The sequence below is a fragment of the Muscardinus avellanarius genome (assembly GCF_963383645.1).
Source record: "Muscardinus avellanarius genome assembly, chromosome: 2".
In the NCBI taxonomy this organism is placed as follows: domain Eukaryota; kingdom Metazoa; phylum Chordata; class Mammalia; order Rodentia; family Gliridae; genus Muscardinus; species Muscardinus avellanarius.
The window spans coordinates 15,976,941-15,997,912 of NC_137787.1; positions in this window are offsets into that span (position 1 = coordinate 15,976,941).

Genomic DNA, 20,972 nt, shown 5'->3' on the forward strand with positions numbered 1-20,972 from the left:
TAGATCTGGAGGCTAGAATCCAAGTTCATGGAGCTGGCATCTGGTGAGGGCTTGCTCACTGTCTTACTGTGCCATCTTATGGCCAAAGGGGAAAGATCAAGACCCTGTATGTAGGAGAGGGAGAGGTTGGGAAAGAAAGGAATCTGATCTTATCTTTTTATTAGATGTGTGCTTCAGCAAGAACTAATCCATTCTTTTCATAATGGCATTAATCCATTCATGAGGATAGAGGCTCCATGACTTAAGCACATCTTAAGTGTCTCAATTTCTCCACACTGTTGCATTGGATATTAAACTTCCAATACTTGAACTCTGAGACACTATTCAAACGATAGCAGCTTCCTTGTTAAAAGAATAAGCTCTTCCATTCATGGAATGAACAGAAGCAATGATCTCCCTAAATATGATCTAGCCAAAAGATGACACAGTATATCCTCCACTATATATTCCCCTATAAAAGTCTAAGGGGTTTTCTTCAGCTCTATTTGGAAGAGTCACACTGAATAAATATCAGTAATTTCCTCCTCTATCAAATCCTCCACAATTTAGAAAATCTCAAAAAAAAAAAAAATCTCTGTATGTCCAAAGCTTCCCCAATGATCACTTCTTCTCAACTACTTATGAGCACTTTTAGGATCATTTTTATTTGTTTATTTTATTTTTTGGGGGGGAGGGGGATGGAACCTAGGGGCCTTCTACCTCTGGGCTACACTCCCAGACCTATTTTTTATATTTTATTTGGAAACAGGGTCTCTTAAGCCAGCAAGGTTGGCTTCAAACCTATGTGATCCTTCTGTCTCTGCCTCCCAAGCAGGATCATTTTTATATGATCCTGTATTGCTACCAATTTCCTAATCATGTAGTCTTACATAAAGAATGCTACTTATTCAACTTGATATTTTAATGTTCTTTTTTGTTAAAAATTGCATAGTAATGTAGATTTGGAAATCTGAGAAAGATACAAAGAATTAAAATGAAAATTACTCATAATCCTGTCATAAAATAAGCGACTATTAATTTATGGGGTTAAAACTTATATTTTTCTTCAATATTTTAGAAGACAGCCATGATATAATGCAGCAACTTGTCTTTGGACTTCAATATTGGATTTCAATGTGGACTTCCATTTTAACAGTAAAACTTTTATTTTGTGTAATTTCTAATTACAAGAGAATATTTTTGTGGAGTAGTTACAATGAATGAGTATAATCTACTTGTATAAGCATGGATGCATCAGTGACATCTTGTTGGGAGGGAGAGAGAAGGTTCAAAATCTGTTCAGTATGATGCCATTTATGAAAATTTTAAAACAAGATGCTAATATTACTGCATGTTTTCTGTAGATAGATAGTAAGTTTTTTAAAACTTACAAAATCACAGTAAAGATAGTGATTACTTCTGGAGAAGGATAGATGAAAACATATTTTAAAGCTTCAATTACATTGGAAATATCTTGCCTCTTTAGAAAGGGATCTATGTGTATGATCTATATGTCTTCATTGAATCAATGCTTTCATGAATGTATGTGTTTGTCAGCACTTAACAAACTATACACAATTACATGAAATACATGTCAACTGTAATGCATTAGAGCTGTTAAAAAGCAAAAGCAAAAACTAAACACCAAAATAACAATAACCTAATCAACAGGTGGGCAATTTAACTAAGAAGACTTTTCTCAAAAGAAGAATACAAATGGCAAACAAATATATGAAAATATATTCATCGTTCTTAGCAATCAAGGAAATGCAAATCAAAACTACATTGAAATTTTATCTCACTCCAGTTAAAATGGCAAACATCAAGAAAACAAATAAATGCTGGAAAAGATGTGGGGAAAAAGAAACACATGTACACTACTGATAGAATTTCAAATTAGTACCACCACTATGGAGATCAGTATGATGATTCTTCAAAAGACTTGGAATAGAACTACTATATGACCAAGCTATAATACCTCTCAGTATTTATCCAAAATACATCAGTCAGCATACTATAGAAAAATATGCATACCTATGTTTATAGCATCACAACTCACAATAGTCGAGTTAAGGCACCAACTTCAGTGTCTAACAACAGATGAATGTATAAAGAAAATGTTGTATATGTACCCAATCTCATTTTACTCAGCCATAAATGTGGCAATTATGTAATTTGAAGGAAAATGGACAGAACTCAAGAACATCACGCTGAGTGAGATGAGACAGATTCAGAAAATCAAAGGTTACATGTTCTTTCTCATATGAAGAAGCTAGAAAAACTAAAGGAAAGAAAGAGGACCTCATGGAAATTAGGAGACCAGTAGAGCATTGGAAAGGGATGGAGGAGGAGGGAGAAGGGGGAAGAGGAACTGAGAAGGAAGCAAGCCAAATAATGTTATGTGCCTATGTGGACAGATCACTATGACTCTCACCATCAGGGACAATTAAAGCTCACCATTAAAATTTTTATAAAAAGATGCCCATTGAACAACAAAAACAAAAATCCAAAGTTAAAAACAGTAATACAAAGAAAACAAAATATAAGCTGGCATATCGTATATAAAGCAGGGCATGTGGCTTTCTGTGATTTCCCTCTCAGGACTTCTTGGCATGTGTTAAATATTTTATAAGTAAGTAGGAAAAATATTATTTTATTCAGAAAGCAGAAATAAGTTTAAAATGATAAGTTTAAAAATCATATTTTTAATCTAAATGAACTATTGCTTTAAAATGGTGAATTTTTTCCTGGCAGAAAGAAATGCTGTTTCTAGAATAAACACAGACCACTTCAGAGAGACTACAGAAAGGTGCTCTTTTCTGTCAATATGGCAAGATGTCTTTTTGAGGTGCCTCTTACTCTACAGAGAGAAACTGTGCCCCTTTGGCTCAAGGGACCATTTATTTTTCATTTTTATTTTATACCTATTTTATTTTTCAGATATGTTTCATCTGTATAAAATTGTTTATCTGTATAAAATATCTTTTAAAATTTAGAACTTTATTGGTACATATAATTGTACATCATAGTGAGATTCAAAGTGGTATGTTCTTGCACTTGGGAGGCTAAAACAGGAGGATTGCACAGGTTCGAAGCCAGCCTCCGCTACTTAGTGAGACCCTGTTTCCAAATAAAATATAAATAGGTCTGGGAGTATAGCCCAGAGATAGAAAGCCTCTGGGTTCCACCCCTAGTACCAAAAAAAAAAACAAACAAACAAAGTGATATGTTCATATATGCACACAACAGCTTCTGATGGTTGTCTCCTAATCCCAGTGAATAATATTATATTCATATGTGAAGGTATCACTAACAACCTTAGTAGCCTGTATGTGGAGGGTGGAGGGGTAGCAGGAAAGGGTTAGGCAGGAATTACACTAAATAACTTCCCACAAACTGAGATTACAGGTGTGCAACACTATACCCCGCAGACATGAAAATTAACTTAAAAATTTCTCCTACATTCAACAAAACGTATCAGATGCCACGCTGACCACCTAAACTCAGGGGATCATCATCCTCTTTGGCAGTCTTTCTGGATGCATTCCAGTCTCTCTGCCTGAGCAGCTTTTTTTTCGTTTCGTCTGATCTTTGCTGTACATCCCAGCAAAAGTAATCTCCTTAAAGGTTCCTACTTCCCATCTGCGAAGTGGGATGGTGTTTGTACTTTTCAGGAGGATTCTTGTATGATTAGATAAATTAATACATGTGAAGCCATTGGAGCAGCACCAAGAACATAATAAGCACACAAGGAGTACTGCTTATTTAATTTGTTATGATATATAGTCTTAATCTTGCTAAGATAAACATTACACTATCACATCCCCCTTTTTGAGCTCTGAGAAAGCCATTAGCAGTAGCTCATTGTCTTCAGGTCAAATCCCACCTTTTAATTCTTCCATTGACTTTTTAAATTATTTAATACTTTTCTTAACAGACATTGCTTTAGCCAAGTCTATCCTATTCTCATTCTAAATATCCACTCATGTTTCTACTTCTTGTCTAACCTTTCTACAACTTCACCCATAAATAGTCCCAGACTCCCAAGGCCTTACAGTCACTGTCTCCCCTCCCTCCAAAACCTTCTGGATTCGGTCATCTGAACTCCTACTGTGGACCCTTGGATCACACCTGACATTCAGCAAATTTTTTCTGATAACACAACCTCCATCTAAACTTGGTGGCTTGCTGTCTTTGAAGGTCTTCCTGGCTCCATTAAGTACCAAGGAGAAGAGCAAAGGAAGGTGTTGTACGCTGTCATCCCAATTTCGCTGTAAACTTCTTAAGAGAAAGGACTTTCTCTTTGTGCGTTCTATCCTTCCTCTATTCCACTGTTTTCTTCTTCTCGTTCAACTAAAGTTCAATTGATTTTTGCCTGAAATTGGAAAAATCATCCACAGACACGTGGCTGGGCCCAGACCCAGCTACAGGAGATAGCAGTAGCCATTTGTCTCAAACCCTTTTCTCCAACTTTATTCTTGTTCTCTCTACCTTTGCACTCTGCCCAAGTGTCTCTGTAATGTGTTCTGGATGTTTCTCACTGTCTGGTTTTCAGATCTGCCTTTTGTTACCTATGGAATCAATATAAATATTGCTATCCCCACTTTATAGACAAGGAAAGTGATATTATATAGGTCAAAACACTTGCTCAAAGATTCACCAGGAGCCAGCACTCAAAGCTGGGAGTGTTTAACTCCAGAGCCCCCTAGTAAGACCACCCAGTGCAGCTCTCTGAATGGGGAGTAGTTTGCTTTCCTGACAGAATTACAGGTCTCCTAGGAAACCAGCTGGAGAAATAAAATTGCACTAGAACACGTTGGGGTTTAATATTACTCTCTGCAAACTGTTTCAGATTCTAACCTTCACTACAGGCAGGTAATTTTGCCTGAAATAGATATATGATAGATTAAAAAGATTAAAAGATTAAAATGACAACGAAGCCAAATAATGTCCTTTACATAACAATTCTAAATTATCTTGGATCAGTGTTCTCAAAAGTTTGTGTATCTCCTTGACTGAAAATTATCTTTTTCCAAAGCAAGTTTGCCAAGTTCAGCAGGGTTCGGTGTTCCATTACTCTATACACAATGGAAACTGAATCCTGAAGAGTCCTGACATCAGTAGGAAAGAGGATGAGGTCATTATTCTCCCTCACACCTCGTTCACAGGGCACTGAGGTGAGATGCCAGGACTGGGTCTGCAGGGTGGACCCTAGAGAGTTCTCTGTTTCTGTTGCCTCCAAGCAGATAAATGTAATTAAACAGCTTTGTCCCAGGGGTACTCTTTGTCAGATTCTCTTGGGCTCTCAACAGAGGACACCATGGCTTGAGAAGACCATTTGGTTGGGTTTGGTTATGTGTTGGTGCTGTTTGTTTTGGTTTTGTTTATTAATCTCAATTATACTTTTAAAAGCAAATACTCAAACAAATGTGCCTAAAATACTTAACACTGAGGCAGTTTGACAAGGCAATATTGCCAATCATGATCAATGGTTTTCAAAACATAACGAGAAGCACACAAAAATAAAAAGGCACAATAGAGTCACCTAAGTGCTTTATGAAAATAGTGCATGGGTCGGTTGTGGTGGCACATGCCTGTAATCCCAGTACTTAAGAGGAAGAGTAAGGAGGATCATGAGTTCAAGGCTAGTCTCAACAACCTAGCTAGGCAACTTAATGAGGTTCTGTTCCAAAAAAATTATATATATCCGGGCGTGGTGGCGCACGCTTGTAATCCCCGCGCTTGAGAGGCAGAGACAGGAAGATCACGCAGGTTTGAAGCCAGCCACATGCTGGCTTAGGAGACCCTGTTTCCAAATAAAAATGTAAAAATAGGTCTGGGAGTGTAGCCCGGAGGTAGAAGGGCTTCCAGGAACCCCAGTACCACCAAATTATACAAATATATATATATATATATATATATATATATATATAGTATAGTATAGTATAGTATGGCTTAGAAGTAGAACATCCTTGAGTTCAGTCTCCAGCACCAAAAATATAAAATAAAAAAATTGTAGCTAGGACCCAGTTCTTATACTATCTCTGATCTAGATAGTACAAGAAAAGTAAACAAAAATTTGAACCTGAACTGACTTATAATAACTTTACTACCAATTGTACCAGTCAAAATCCACAAATTTTATGACCCCTTGGTTTGACCTACATAATGTAGAATGAGCTACACCCAGAATTTCCAAAAATAAAATGTCTACAAAGTTTGCTAGAGCTTCTGAGCATTTTTGCAATACAAGCATTTCCTAGTGGCTTTTCTAATCAGCATCTCCTTATCTCCTGAGGTTTTATCTATTAATTGTATGAGGCCCAGAAGAAAAGTCTTCAGGGTAGGAGGATAAATGAGTGGCTTCTTTATGAAGTCTAAGAGTGAAAGTATTTTTGCACCAAGCAAACAAGAAAGAAGAAAAGTTTACACCTATACAGTCTAGACACATCACTTTTCTAAAATGACAAGACAACCTTCTGCTGGTTATTAGAAAACCAATAACCACTAAATGCCTATCATAGCATGGCATATGTATGAAATCTCAAATAATCTTCAAAAAATCTTTACAAGGTGTGTATTCTTCATCCTCACTTTAGGAATGAAAAACAATTGAGAATAAAAGAATTTAATCATTCCTTCAAGATCTCACAGATAGAACTTGATAGGCAGAAAACAAAATAGTGCTCTTGATTTAGGTGTTCTTTCTTTTTCTCTAACAGTCTTTTTTCTTCCCAAACAAGTAAAACCTTTCTCTGCCTTACTTATTACATTCTTGGAAGCCCAGGCTTAAATCTAAAATTGATTTTTACACTTAGTATTTTCCGGGCTCCATCTATTCATTATATGAACCAGAAAGCAGTTAACCACCTTGGTGCCACGGAGACTTAAAGCTGGAACTTTCTGCAAGAGACTCTAGTGTGGGAGGCGACAGTGTTGCTTTCACCCCAGCTGCCACCCACTGGATCTGCCTCTGGCTGTGCACCACCAGGTGTCCACCGTGTTGCTCCCTCCAGTGGCAGAGCTTGGCAATCTTAGTTCCACCTCCTGCCTGCCATGTGCAGGGCTCTTCCAAAGAGCAGTATTTGCTCAGGGAGGACTCTCCGGCATGACTGGCCTTTCCTCAGAGCTGTGCTGTAGGCTGGAGCTCTCCTTCCCCATCCCTGTGTCTCTCTGCTCTTCCCAGTACATCTCCATGATCTTCCTGCTCCTACTCCTTCGCTCTTGTTCATATCAGCGTCTCTCCACTAAATGTCATGGCCTCTCATTGCACTGTGGAGGCTGCTTCGCAGAGCTCCTGAAGCAACACAGTTCCAGTTCCTGTCTTTCAAGCCTGTCTCTCTCCCTTTCCTCCAGTGTTGAGCTCTAAGTCTTTCAGTTCAAACTCATGCACTGGGTTCTTCTCCTGCAGGTCTCATTCCACTGTTCTGGGTCAGGCCCAGAACTATTGTAATCAGCTCCTGCCTATTTCTTCTTCTAACCAAGTCCCTCCAGTCTGCCAGGTTACCTTTCTCAGATGAAAGCTGAGAATTTGGTACTAACAATTAAGCTCTCTTGTGGGCTCCTTGTCTTTTGCAGAAGACTGAAGCCTTCAGGGCATCTCAGCTCCTCTTTCACTGGCCCTCACTGTCACTTAACACCCATGTCCCACCAGACTGAATTACTGACCATCTCCTTTTCCTTCCTGTCTCCAGTATAGAACATGAGTTTTTCTCCATCCTGAAATTCCCATTCTCCGGCCAGGCGTGGTGGCGCAGGCTTGTAATCCCCGCGCTTGGGAGGCAGAGACAGGAGGATCACGCAGGTTCCAAGCCAGCCACAGGCTGGCTTAGGAGACCCTGTTTCCAAATAAAAATGTAAAAATAGGTCTGGGAGTGTATCCTGGAGGTAGAAGGGCTTTCAGGAACCCCAGTACCACCAAAAAAAAAAAAAAATCCCATTCTTCCCCCAAATGCCACAGAACTTGGATGATGTTTTTTTAGAGATAGCAACTGATTTTGCTGTACACAGGTTACTTTGAAGTTGTTTTTTTAAGTATGTATGGTAAGCTTAGCTCAGATATTATTTTATTTTATTATTTTAATATGTTTCTGGGCACACTGTAATCATACATCCTACTGAGATTTAGTGAGATAAAAATATACATGCACATAGCACCGATACATTTCCCTCCAGATTCCACTGCATTCTGCTCCCTTTCCCTTCCCTTTTCATAATATTAAAATTGGTATTGATAACTTCACAAATGTCCAAAGTATTGTTTGAACTTTTTCCTTTATCAGGTCCCCCCCCCCCAGATTCAGCTCCATAAGAACAAATTATGTCATTCGCAGGAAAATGGATGGAACTAGATGATACTATACTAAGTGACACAAAATAGACTCAGAAAATAAAATACCATATGTTTTCTTTTATGCATAGAAGCTAGAGATAAATTGAGAACCAAAAAGTCTTTAGATAAATAAGGAGATATATCAGCAGAACAGACATCACTTTTCTAATCAGTACTAATAGACCCGATGCTCCTTTGAGGAACTTACTCCCTGGTGCTCTAGTTTAGTTCTTGAATGTTCTCTAAAGGCCCATGTCCGGAAGGCTTGGTCACCAGCCTGCAGTGTTACTGAGACATGGTGGAACCTTCAGGAGCCGGCACCTAGCTGGAGGAAGTTAGAGCACTGGGATTGTGCCTATGAAGGAGATAGTAAGACCCTAGCCTCTTCCTGTGTCTATTGTTTTGCTTCTCTGATGCCATGGAGTGAGTGGCTCTTCTTCAGCCCTTACCCTTTTCTGCTATGAGCTCCCACCATGATGGAATGTCTCACCACAGACCCCAAAGCAATAAGCCAAATGACCTTTGATGAACATCTCCACATTGTGAGCCAAAATATATCTTTCTACCTTATAAATTGCTTATCTCAGGTATTTTGTTACATGATGGAAACTGATGAACAAACTTAGAAATAAGAGATTATTTATTTACATAAATAAAACCTTTACAAATAAAATTTATATATCAACACCACTCATCACAGTGTTAGTTACAGTGATAAAATGCAAAACCATCTAAAGTTGGTTTTTTTTTTGTGTGTGTGTGGTACTGGGGGTGGAACCCAGGGGCTTTTCTACCTCTGGTCTATAGTCCCAGACCTTTTTTGTACTTTATTTGGAAACAGGGTCTCATTAAGTTGCTGAGAGCCTCACTAAGTAGCTGAGGCTGGCTTCGAACCTGTGCGATCCTCCTGTCTCAGCCTCCCAAGCGCTGGGATTACAGGCATGCGCCACCACGCCAGGCTCATCTGAAGTTTTAATACAAAGAGATTGATAAATAATAGACCACCCACAGAGTGGACATATGTGTAATCACTAAATCTAAAATTTAAAAATAATGTTTGAGGAGATTTCCAGGAAAATGGAGACCAAGAGAAGCAGCACATACTAGTCCTGCTGACACCTGATCTCCACTGGCTCAAAAACATTCTACAAATCCAGAAAATAATCTTAGTAGAGGAATAAAATGATAGGTACAAGGGGCAGAGGAAAAGAAGATTAGAGGACTGATCAGGTAGCAGCAGAGAAACCCACCTGCCTTGCAGCGGTGGTGGGTGCCACAGCAGCACCATATTGCCTCACAGCACCCAACTCCAGAGATGAACAGGAAAATAACCAGGGCCTAAAGTGAGCAGCTGTTCTTTCTGCACAAACTTTGACTACAACTTCCAGCAGTGGTGGCTGAACTCACCATGCCCTCCAGGGATCTAGAGTGGAGCTTAACACCAGAAAAGAAAAATACCCATCTCGCAGCCACAGGCGTTACCGTGGCATCATCTTTCCTCACTGCACCAGATTCCAGGGCCAATCAGGAAAACAACCAAGGACCTGAAGTAAGCAGCCACAGATCATCGGAACTGTAAGTCATTAGTTCCTCCCACGCAAACACCAATTACAACTTCCAGCAGCAATGGCCGAGCTCACCACGCCCTCCAGAGACCCAGACCGACTTAAAACAAAACCCAACACCATAAGTAAAGCTGAGGTCCCAGTAGCAGAATGCCCAGTGCTGCGCCTTGAGGGACTCATGAAGCTGCAATAAACACCCTGGGTCTGAGACTTTGCAGTTCATTCCGGCAAAAGAGGGGGTAGAGTCTACAGCTTGCAGCAGTGGTGGCTGAGCTTACCACACCCACCAGAGATCCAGAGCAGCACTCAATGACACCATAAGTGAAGCTGAGGCTCCTGTGGGAGAATGCCCAGCATGACACCCCCAGAGACTTGCGCAGCCACCATAAACCTGGGTCTTACACTTTGTGGTTCAACCACAAAGGTGGGAATTAAGTCAGCTGTTGAACATAGCAGAAGCTCAGACAGACTAAGGCTCTGATCAGAGGAAAGTGTGGGTGGAGACCTACATTAGACCCAATGAGTAGGGTCTTCAGGATCACCACAGACCACCCAATCGTAGTGACTGGGGAGAAGTCAAAACAGACCAGCCCTAGCTGTGGAGAACAGAAACTCTTAAATTGAGTTTGGTCTCAGTGGCATGAGGCAGGGAGAGACCGAGACTTCAAATCTGTGAGATGCATGGGGAATAACTTGTGCTTAGCACTAGATCCAGCCCCATTGATACTGGTCATCTGCAGAGATTGAGAAAGACTCATAGAACCAGGCTTACAGCATGAAAGGTGCTGGTGTTATCGGTATCTGCACAGTGAGAGAACTGTTGAGGCCCAATTTGCTAAATATTAATTTGTTTGTAGAGTTGCATTAATTTGTTGTTGAGGTTGTTTTGGTTTTTTGCTCTTTTTGTGTGTGTGTGTGTGAATGTATATTCCTGTTTTTACTTTTTGCCCTCTTCCTAAACTCTGTCCCAAGCTTCTTCCCTTGTACATACCTACTGTCTCCTCTATATCCCTTTTTTTTTTTTACTTTTTTCTCTCTGCTTCTCTCTCCCTTGACTTGTATTAAACCACTTCATATAATTATACCAGAATCTCTACATTGGTTACTAGAATATTACTACATATGCACTATCTCTAATCTCTAATATATACTACCTTACCAAACTCATACTCTCATTCTATTCAATCCTACCTGAGGCTTTATCCTATTCTTCCATTTATGACTTAACTACCCTCCTCACTCAACCTTCACTGTTGAATACAACACAGCTTGCCCTTGGATATATCAGTTGACACCCAGAGACTGAGCCTTGGATATATCAGCTGACACCCAGAGACTGAGAAAAATCTATCAAAAGCAATAGATACAAACTTCTGAAATCATGAGAAGGAGGAATAACGAGGAAGCAATGGGCTCCCACAACGCCACAATAATAGAACCTGACAACACAGAATTGCAGAGATCTCCAGAAGGTCAAGTCAGGAATGTAGCTATAGAAATAATACAGGACTTCAGAAAAGAATTTAGAGAGTCTGAAAGAATTAAAGGATTAGACTTTTGTTGGATTTTGTAAAATGCTTTTTCAGCTTCTATTAAAATGATCATGTGATTTTTGATTTTGGTTCTTTTATATGATGAATGTATGTTACTAACACTATGAATGACATTATGATGTGAGACTATAAGGGACAAGTAAAAGTATAAAAGGGAATATTAACAATCAAAAACAAATAAATTTAAGCCACGCATGGTGGTACATGCTGGTAACCCCAGCATTTGGGAGGCTAAGACAGGAGGATCATGGTTCGCCGACAGCCACAGTTACTTAGTCAGGCCCTTTTCAACTCAGTGAGACCCTGTTTCAAAATAAATAATAAAAATAGGGCTGAGGGTGTAGCTTGTAGGTAGAATGCACCTGGGTTCAATCCCCAGTACCACAATAAATAAATGTATACATATACATATATATATATATATGTAACCATATCTATGAGTGCATGTATAACAACTGAAAGGATTTACATCTTCTGAGAAAAGAAGAAAATATTAGTGCAAATGAATTTCTTTTTCATATTTTCCAGCATTTTTCAAGCTTTCTTCCATAAATATGTTCTAACTTATCACCAGAAAAAATACCCAAGCTAAACATTATTTTTAAAATATCTTTAATTCCACTATTATAACATTTCATTTACATCACCCTCTACAAAAATCTCTTGGCAAAATTTATTTTGACATAGAGAATTTTCACTTCAACCAGAAAAAGCAAAGAGTAGCCAAACCATTCTCAGATTTAACAATATATTATAATAATGCCTAAAGGGTTAAGAATGGTAGTAGAAGAAAGTTTTTATGGTTTTTTTTGGTGTGTGTGTATGTGTGTATATGTGTGTATGTGTGTATGTGTGTGTGTATGTGTGTGTATGTGTGTGTATGTGTGTATGTTTGTGCATGTGGCATTCTACCACCAAGCTACACCCCAGCCCTAATATTATTATTTGGTGGTACTGAGGTTCCTGAAAACCCTTTTACCTCTGGGCTACACTCCCAGACACCTATTTGTTTATATATTTTTATTTGGAAACAGGGTCTCTTAAGGGAGCAAGGCTGGCTTCGAACCTGCCAATCCTGTCTCCGCCTCCCAAGCGCGGGGATTACAAGGGTGTGCCACCACGCCCACCACGCCTATTGTTTTTTATTCTTCATTTTGAAACAGGGTCTTACTAAGTTGCAGAGGCCTCTAAATAGCTGAGGCTGGCCACAAATCTGGGACCCTCCTGTGTCAGCCTCCCAAGTACTGGGATTGCAAGTTTACACCACTATACTTGGCTCTAAATTTCAGAAATACGGACTAAATAAGAAATATTCAAAAATGCATGAAGAACATAAAAAATATTTTGATTGAAAAAAAGTTTTTAAATTTAGACCTTTATTATAGCATTTGGCATTGGTTAGTATAAGTGACTATAAAATCATATGTAATTAAATTGATTTTTATTGAAAATAAAATTAGTATCCTTTTCAATGATTGACTTGATGGTTTTTCTTCTTTGAGAAGAAAATTATCACAAACATACATGTATGACTGGTGACAAATGTCACTTGAAATTTATTTCATTTATCGTTTTTGCTATGGATCATTTTCTCTTACTTAGAGCAAACTAAAGCAACTATTTGGACTTCACTCTTGTATTTCACATGATTGACAAAAGCATTGTTTTTTTCCATTTTCAAAGTAATAAAGCAGAATCAATAAAGTAAACCTCCTTCCAGCACAATAATCTCTCTTAAGACTCTGAGCAGCTTTTTACATGTTTTGATCCTATTTAATCCTAACAACCAGCCAAGGTGTACTTCACAGATTCCCCAAAATAAATGTATGGTTAAAAAGAAAGAAGTGGAAATTATCTAAACCAGTGGTTCTTAATCTTTGTGGGTCTTCATGGCAGATCCAGGTAACTTTTGGGCATCATTCTCTGACCTGCATTTCCATGCTGACTTCCTTCTATAAAGTGGGGCAGAAACGCGGTTTCTTGAATGCATTTGACTTTCAGATTCCTCTTTTGTTAGAGCAAATTTAGTTCATATTCCCTGAACATACCTCAAAAAAAGCCTGGGGAGGTCACTGTGATCACCCATAGAAGGGTGTGGCTCCCTTTCTACCAACTGGGAAGTGTTGGCTTTAGACGGGCCCCTTTGTACAAAATCTGAGCCAATTCAGATTTCAAAATCCAATCAAAAGAGGCATAAAATATGTTTATCACAAGAGTCCCCCATTCAAACTTCCCAAATCATGGAAATTTATTATTTTGGACAAGGCTAATTAAATTGATAAAGCACAAAAACACCTATTTTACCCATTTGCTCTCACCTCCACAGTTGAAAGTGAACACTGAGCCCCTGAGAAAGCTCACATTGTTCCTTCACTCCTCTACTGATGTGCATGAAATCGCACCCTGAGCCTCTTAAGGATTTCAGACATCTTTATGCATATACTGTTGAACAAAACAAAACAAAATATATAAGGACCCTGATTTCAAACTTGAAGTTTGCCAACTATTCAAAATAAGGGCATAAGGTTAAAGGAGTGGAGAAGGAACTTTATATACTCTGGAGTTTTCAGATTTCAGAGGAACTGGAAATCCTTTTAATATTTTTTTTGGTAAAATAAGGAATTTTCTACTTTTACTGAAGATAAACAATCCAACTAATAAAACAATTAAATGTGTGGTATTTGAAAACTGAAAGGCTTCCATGACATTATACAAAAGTAATGACAGCAGCATTTTCAAGGATTTTACAACAGGATATTTAACTTTATATTAACCTTCCAATAAAATGAAGACAGAGAAAATGTGTAGAAATATTTTTAAATATATGTAATATGTATTCAGATATATATGCATTAGTATACAGACATACATGGATATATGTGTATACCTACCTATCTGTTGAGAATTTTTCTATCAGTTGTCTATTCTTTAAAAATTATACTCATGCTCAGGAAAATACACACACAGTGTGTGTGTGTGTGTGTGTGTGTGTGTGTGTATGTGTGTGATTATGTGGGTGTTTCCCTGAGCTTAACCAAAATTTTCAAAGGATTGCCTTCTGATGGCAAAATTCTCAGCATGATCCTCCTGTAATGATAGGTCAGACTGCAATGATATGTCAGTTTGTTATCCATTGCTACGTTAAAAAGCACTTCAAAATTTAATAGCTCCCAAAAGCTGTTTTGTTTGCCAATGGTTGTGTGGGGTCAAACTCTGGGCAGGGCTCTGAAAACATAGTTTTCTGTATTCTGCAGTACCGGGGGCCTCCACTCAATGGCTTGAGTGGATAGGAGCTGGTGCCCCATGATGTTGATTGGAATGGCTCATTGGTCTTGGAGGTCTTGATGGCTTCACACACAGTTTGGTGCCTTGATGTTGACCCTTATGCAGGATTCTTCTTCACATGTCCCCTCTATTCTTTTGTAGGATAAAATTTAACTTAATCTTCTATACATGGCAGCTAACTTCTGGAGAATAAAAATGAAAGCTCACAAGTTTACTTAAGGCTTAGATCTAGAACTGTAAAGCACCCCTTCTATTATATTCCATTAGCAAAACAAATTATACAACCAGATTAGTTTATGACTGAAAGGAATTGTTGGTAGTCATCTTTAGTGACTACTTATCCGTAGACCAACTAGTATATAATTTTTTCTTTGAGAAGCTAAAGTTTATCCTACATGTCAGGGTTATTGTCATGAAAAAACAAAACGATAATTTTTCCAGTAATATAAAGTTTCAGTGAATTTGGGGGATATTGTTTTTCTATTGGGTTGGTATTTCTTCTTATCTGAGAGCTCACTGAGTTTATCAGTTCACTGCTGTGCAGGCTGAGAATCAGCAGCGAGCCACACATCTGTCATTCCCATTCCCATTCACTTAGATATTCACTCAACAAATGTTTATTGACTGTCTTTTATGTGCAGAGAGTGTTCAGTGTTGGAAATGAAACAGCAAACAAAAGATATGAATTCCCCAGCCTCAAAGGGCTTCCATTCCAATGAAGGAAGTGTGTGTGTGTGAGTGGGGGGGGCAGAGATGTAGTGTGGAAATAACTACCATGCAGAAAGATAAATTGGATTAAGGGCTAAGGAGATACTAGAAGTGCATTTTTAGGGAGAGTAATCAGGGGCAAGCTCTCTTGAAAAGGTGGCATTTGAGCAGAAGCTGTAAAGGAATCAAGATAATGAGCCCTGGTGTATGTTAGGAGATGGGGCTCATTTGAGGCAGATAGAATCATGGGTGTTTAAGCCCTTGAAGTAGAAGCCAGTGTCACAGGATAGAGTTATGTGAGGGAGAGAGGCATGGGGTCAGAGAATGCAAGATATCATGCATTGTAGGATAAGGCAAGGACCTGAATTTTATTTTGAGTGGGATAGAGAGTCACTGCACATCTTGAGCAGAGGCATGGCATAATTTGGCTTACATTTTGGAGGATCAGTTGGGCTTCTGTATAGATAATAGTGGGAAAAGTTAGAAGCAGAAGAACTTTAACTGGATATTTCAGTGGTACAGGTGATACATGGAAGGGTATCCTGGATCTAAGGATTTATTATTAGAAGGTAATAAGTCCTATCAGTTTTAGAATCTACACTAAAGGTAGACACAATGTTCCTGGCTAATGAAGTGTAGTACATGTAAAGCAAGATATCTTCCAAGTTTCCATTCTGAGAAACACTATATGGTAGTAGCATTTACTGAGGTGGCTACCATCTTTAATTTAACTTTTATTGAAAAATATCTTTCAAAAAAGGTACTACTCTTTGTTACTGCCTCTCAAGCATGAGTAAAGAGAAAATGTCAATTTTTATTCTTTACTTGAAGATTGTATGGGTGCATCAAGGCCATTAATTTAAACACATATCACCAGCATACACAGTATGGAATATGAATTCTTCTTCCCTTTTATGTGGTACTGAGGATGGAACCCAGGTACATTCTTCCTCCAAGCTACACTTCCAGCCCTATTTTTTATTCTTTGTTTTGAAACAAGGTCTCACTGAGTTACAAAGGGCCTGACTAAGTAGCTGAGGCTGTCACTGAACCATGATCCTCCTGTCTCAGCCTCCCAAACGCTTCAATTACAAGCATGTGCAACCACGGCCAGCTTGAAATCTTCTGAATCTTACTGACAACACAGTAGACACCAAAAGTGACTCTAAAAACAATTTTAAATAGTAATAGCACACAGATACAAGCTTGCTTCTTGGGGGTAATTTCTTCCTTGAAATAGAGAACAGAGGAAAAAATTCTGTGGTTCTCTTGATTTTTACTTTCTGGTATTTTTTAAATGATAATTTCTGCTGGGGTTTGAATATGGTTTAAGTGTATCCCCCACGGTTTCATGTGTTGAAAGACTGATCCTCAGTATAGTGATGTTTAGAGGTGATGGAATCTTAAGAGATGGGACTTAATGGGAAGTCCTTAGATCATAGGGGGTGCCCTCTAAAGGATTAGAACCCCACCCTCAACTTGATTTCCTGTCTTACCATCTCTTCCTCTTTCACTCACTCCCAGCAAGATGCCTGTGCTGTCAGATAGCTGGGGGCACATGTAGGGAAACCTTCATGAAGCCTGTGTAATGCTATTTGAACTTTCACCCTCCAGAACTGTGAGCTAAGTATAGTTCTTTTCTTTATAAAGTACTCAGCCTTGGGTATTTCATTATAGTAGCAGAAAACAGACTAATAATATACTTACCTCATCACTAACTTATAAATATATAAAATAAGTCTAGAAATATGACCAGAATAAAACAAAAAGGACTATCATGCTAAGGTCACTAGAACAATGCCTTTCTCAGAGTTAGTGTCACTGCTCTAGAGTCAGCAACGTCAGTCATTTTGTGTGTGTGTGTGGTGTTCTTTTTTTGGAGAGGGATGGAGGTTTCATTTCTTCACCAAGAGCTAAATATGATAAGATTACATTAGAATAAAAAGAGACAAAAATAATTAGGAGAAGAAAGGATCAAAAAGTAGCCACTGAGGACATCTAATCACCTTGGACTCATTTCATGAAACTACAGCCTATTACTGCCATCCTTGAGGAAGGAAAATTGGCCAGAACTCCTCTGGGGCTCTCATAGAGGTAATAACACACTATCCCTTTCTTCCAATCGTCCTCTGCTGCTGAGAAACACCCTAGTGAACCTTGACTAGGTTTTCTGCATTGTAATTTTCTCAGCGGGAACGACATTGCTTGCTTCTATCTGCAGTGTTCTCTTCCTCTGCAAAGATGCAGGTTATTTTATGAGTCTGCCTGCCAGCCCTGTGCTCTCTCATCTTAGAAAGCTCCCCCATTGTAATTTTTACCAACTGCCCCAGGTGTTCCGGCTCAGCCTGACTCACTAGGGAGCCTGGAGCAGTATTTAAACAACTCAGCCAAACTGCCCTGGTGCCTTGGCGACTCTTACATGTCTCACTCCCATCTTCAAAACTAGGTTCATTTTCTTTCCTTATCTCCAGTGAAAGGATTTTTCAGGACACAGACACAACTATGAAATTTAACTGACAGAAATGCATTTTCTTTTTCTTTCCTTCTATCTCTTTTTCTTTTCTTTCTTTTTTAAGGGATAGTGGTGCTGCAAATTGAACCTAAGGGCATTCTACCTCTTAGCTACACTCACAGCCCTTTCTAATTCTATTTTGAAACAGGGCCTTGCTAAGTTACCACACACTGGCCTCAAACCTGAGATCCTTTTGTCTTAGCCTCCCAAACACTGTGCTTACTGTACTACAGTACCTGTGCCTGGCCAAAACTATATTTTCTTTCAGTAAATACATGTATATTTTATTGACATCAGCAAAATGGAGACCCAACTAGTCTACTTAAGAAACAAGGTAGGATTTAAATTTATATTTCTAAGCATATTTAGCTTATACTAAGACTTAAAAATCTGAGCATTACATAGGTAGACATGCACAGTCTACTTAGAGAATGTATCAGTTTTCTGTTGCTGCTGTAACAAGTTACTACAGATTTAGTGAATTAAAGTACTGAAATTTATCACTGAATAGTTCTTCAGATCAGATCACTAATGCAGGTCTTACTGGGCTAAACCAAGTTGTTGACAGGCATTTTAATCAGTATTTTTGCTGTTTTAATCAAAAGACCTGGCCATGTAATTTAGAAAAAGGAAGAATTATTTGCTCAGGATTTGGGGATTCAGTCCATGTTAGTCTGGGGACCACAGCTCATAGGCCACGGTGGTGGCAGGAAGGAGAGAAAGAGGGAGGGAGGAGAGAGAGAGAGAGAGAGAGAGAGAGAGAGAGAGAGAGAGAGAGAGAGAATATGAACTCAAGGCAGTGCTCCTCACATCGTGGAGGCTGGAAGCAAGAGAACAATGAAGGGGAGAAGAAATCATATATAATTCCCAAGGCTGAAGCCCTGGGGACTTACCTTCTCCAGCTTCACCCTCCTGGCCTGGGCCACTGCTACAGCATCTCGTGCAGGCCTTGAGCAAAAGCTCGGCCAGGGGACATGCAAAGGCTGGAGTCCCCCGCGAAAAAAACTAGCCCTTCCCCCTTCAAAAGAATTATTTAAAAATTATTTAAAGTAATATATATAATTAGAAACACACACATATATATATATATATATACACATTATAACTAAAATAGATGGGCAGCAACATGTAAAATACTCAGTCAACAAAGATCTTTTTTTTTTCCCAAAGATAAAGTAGTTTAGGCCAAAGATTAAGCTCAAGCTGACCTTAGTTTGGGCCACCATATAAGATTAAGTTCAAGCTGACCTTATAAGACAAAACATACTTTCTATGATTTATTAAATGTCTAGCACCCTGTCCTGAAGTCTGTTAAAGACATTTTCTGCCCTTAAAGTGTTCTGCTTGCATGACTGTGGTTTTGTCTATTCTGCCAAAAAAACGTATAAAGATTTTAACAAATCCTAAATAAAGTTTAAAAAGCTGCCATCTGCTCTCATGTGTCAGAGTCTTCTCTCACTCAACCTCGACTCTTCTCTCACCAACACACGACCCCCGACTCCTGCTAGGGTTGGACCCCGACAGGCCACCACCCAGATAAACCCATTACCATGGATTTATCCACTGCTGAGATTAAAACCAATTCCTGCTTCCCACTGCCACCCCATTTCTGTGAGAGCTTGGAGACACCCCAAACCTAAACTATTACAGTAGGACTGTGTTCTCATCCAGACGGTCAGGGGCAAGTCTGTTTTCATGCCTCTTCCAGCTTCGGCTTCTAGTCCTCACACGCACCTTGGCTCTTGGCCACTTGTTCCATCTTTAAAGCCAGCCACAGTGCATCTCTGACGTGTTCTCTTTAGCCGTAGCTCTCCCTGATTTCAGCCCAAAATGGTTTAATGCTTTAAAAGACTCATGTAATTCGGTTGAACACACTCGACTTCACATTTTAAGGCTCCTAACCCTAATCCAATCTGGAAAGTTCCTTTTTTCATATAAGGTAACATTTATAGGTTTCCACGGTTAGGGTATGGACCTCTTCAAGAGGCCATGATTCTCTCTTCCACAAAGACGTAATAGAGTGAGACCAGAGGCTAATCTTTATATCAGACTGTATTACAAACTCAAGTTTCTTTGAAATTATTAACATTTCAATGCGGTGAAAATGAAAATGCATATTTTTCTCCCTTTAATTTGCTTAGCATTTCTAATTCCTACATTCATAGTTTGTCACTTAGTATTTGATGTGGGAGGATAAAAAATACAGAATGGGTTTGTTTTGTTCAAACCCATTACAGCACATTCAGAAAATCCATTAACCCAATCATCTAATTTTCCAATGAATCTATCTGTTAGTGGCTAAATTATTTCCTACAAATATTTATATATGAATTTTTATGAAGTAAATGTGACCTTATTTAAGTAGGGTCATGGCCCATGAAAAGTAACTTGTTATTCAAAAATTTTGCAGCTAATATGTTTCACAGGAAGTTGAAAGAACCATTTTCTTGGTATGTATAATTGTTTCCCTCAGTCTTACATGAGAACATTAAAAAGGGAGAATTAATAAGTTTGAGATCTAATTAAGTCATGTTCAGAGCCTAACCAACAGAAACTAAATTTTTAAATGTTTAAGTTGCTGTGTGTCTTTGAACTGGATGAGTGTGTGTGTGTGTGTGTGTGTGTGTGTGTGTGTGTGTGTGTGTGTGATGGAGAATCTCCAGGTGGGGATATTACACACATGGGGATCAGGGATATTGCAACCTAGCTGAGGACTTGAATTAAAACCCTAAAAGGAAGTTTTAAGAAAGGGCACAGAAAGCCAGATGTGGTGCCGCACGCTTGTAATCCCACCATTCAGGAAACTGAGACAGGAGGATTGTGGTTTGCACCCAGCCTCAGTTACTTATTGAGGTCCTTTGTAACTCAGTGAGATCCTGTTTTAAAATAAAACACAGAAGATAGGGCTGGGGGTGTGTAGCTCAGAGGTAGAATGTCCCTGGGTTACATCCCAGTACCAAAGAAAGAAAGAAAAGAAGGAAGAAGAAAGAAAGGAAAGGAAAGGAAAGGAAAGGAAAGGAAAGGAAAGGAAAGGAAAG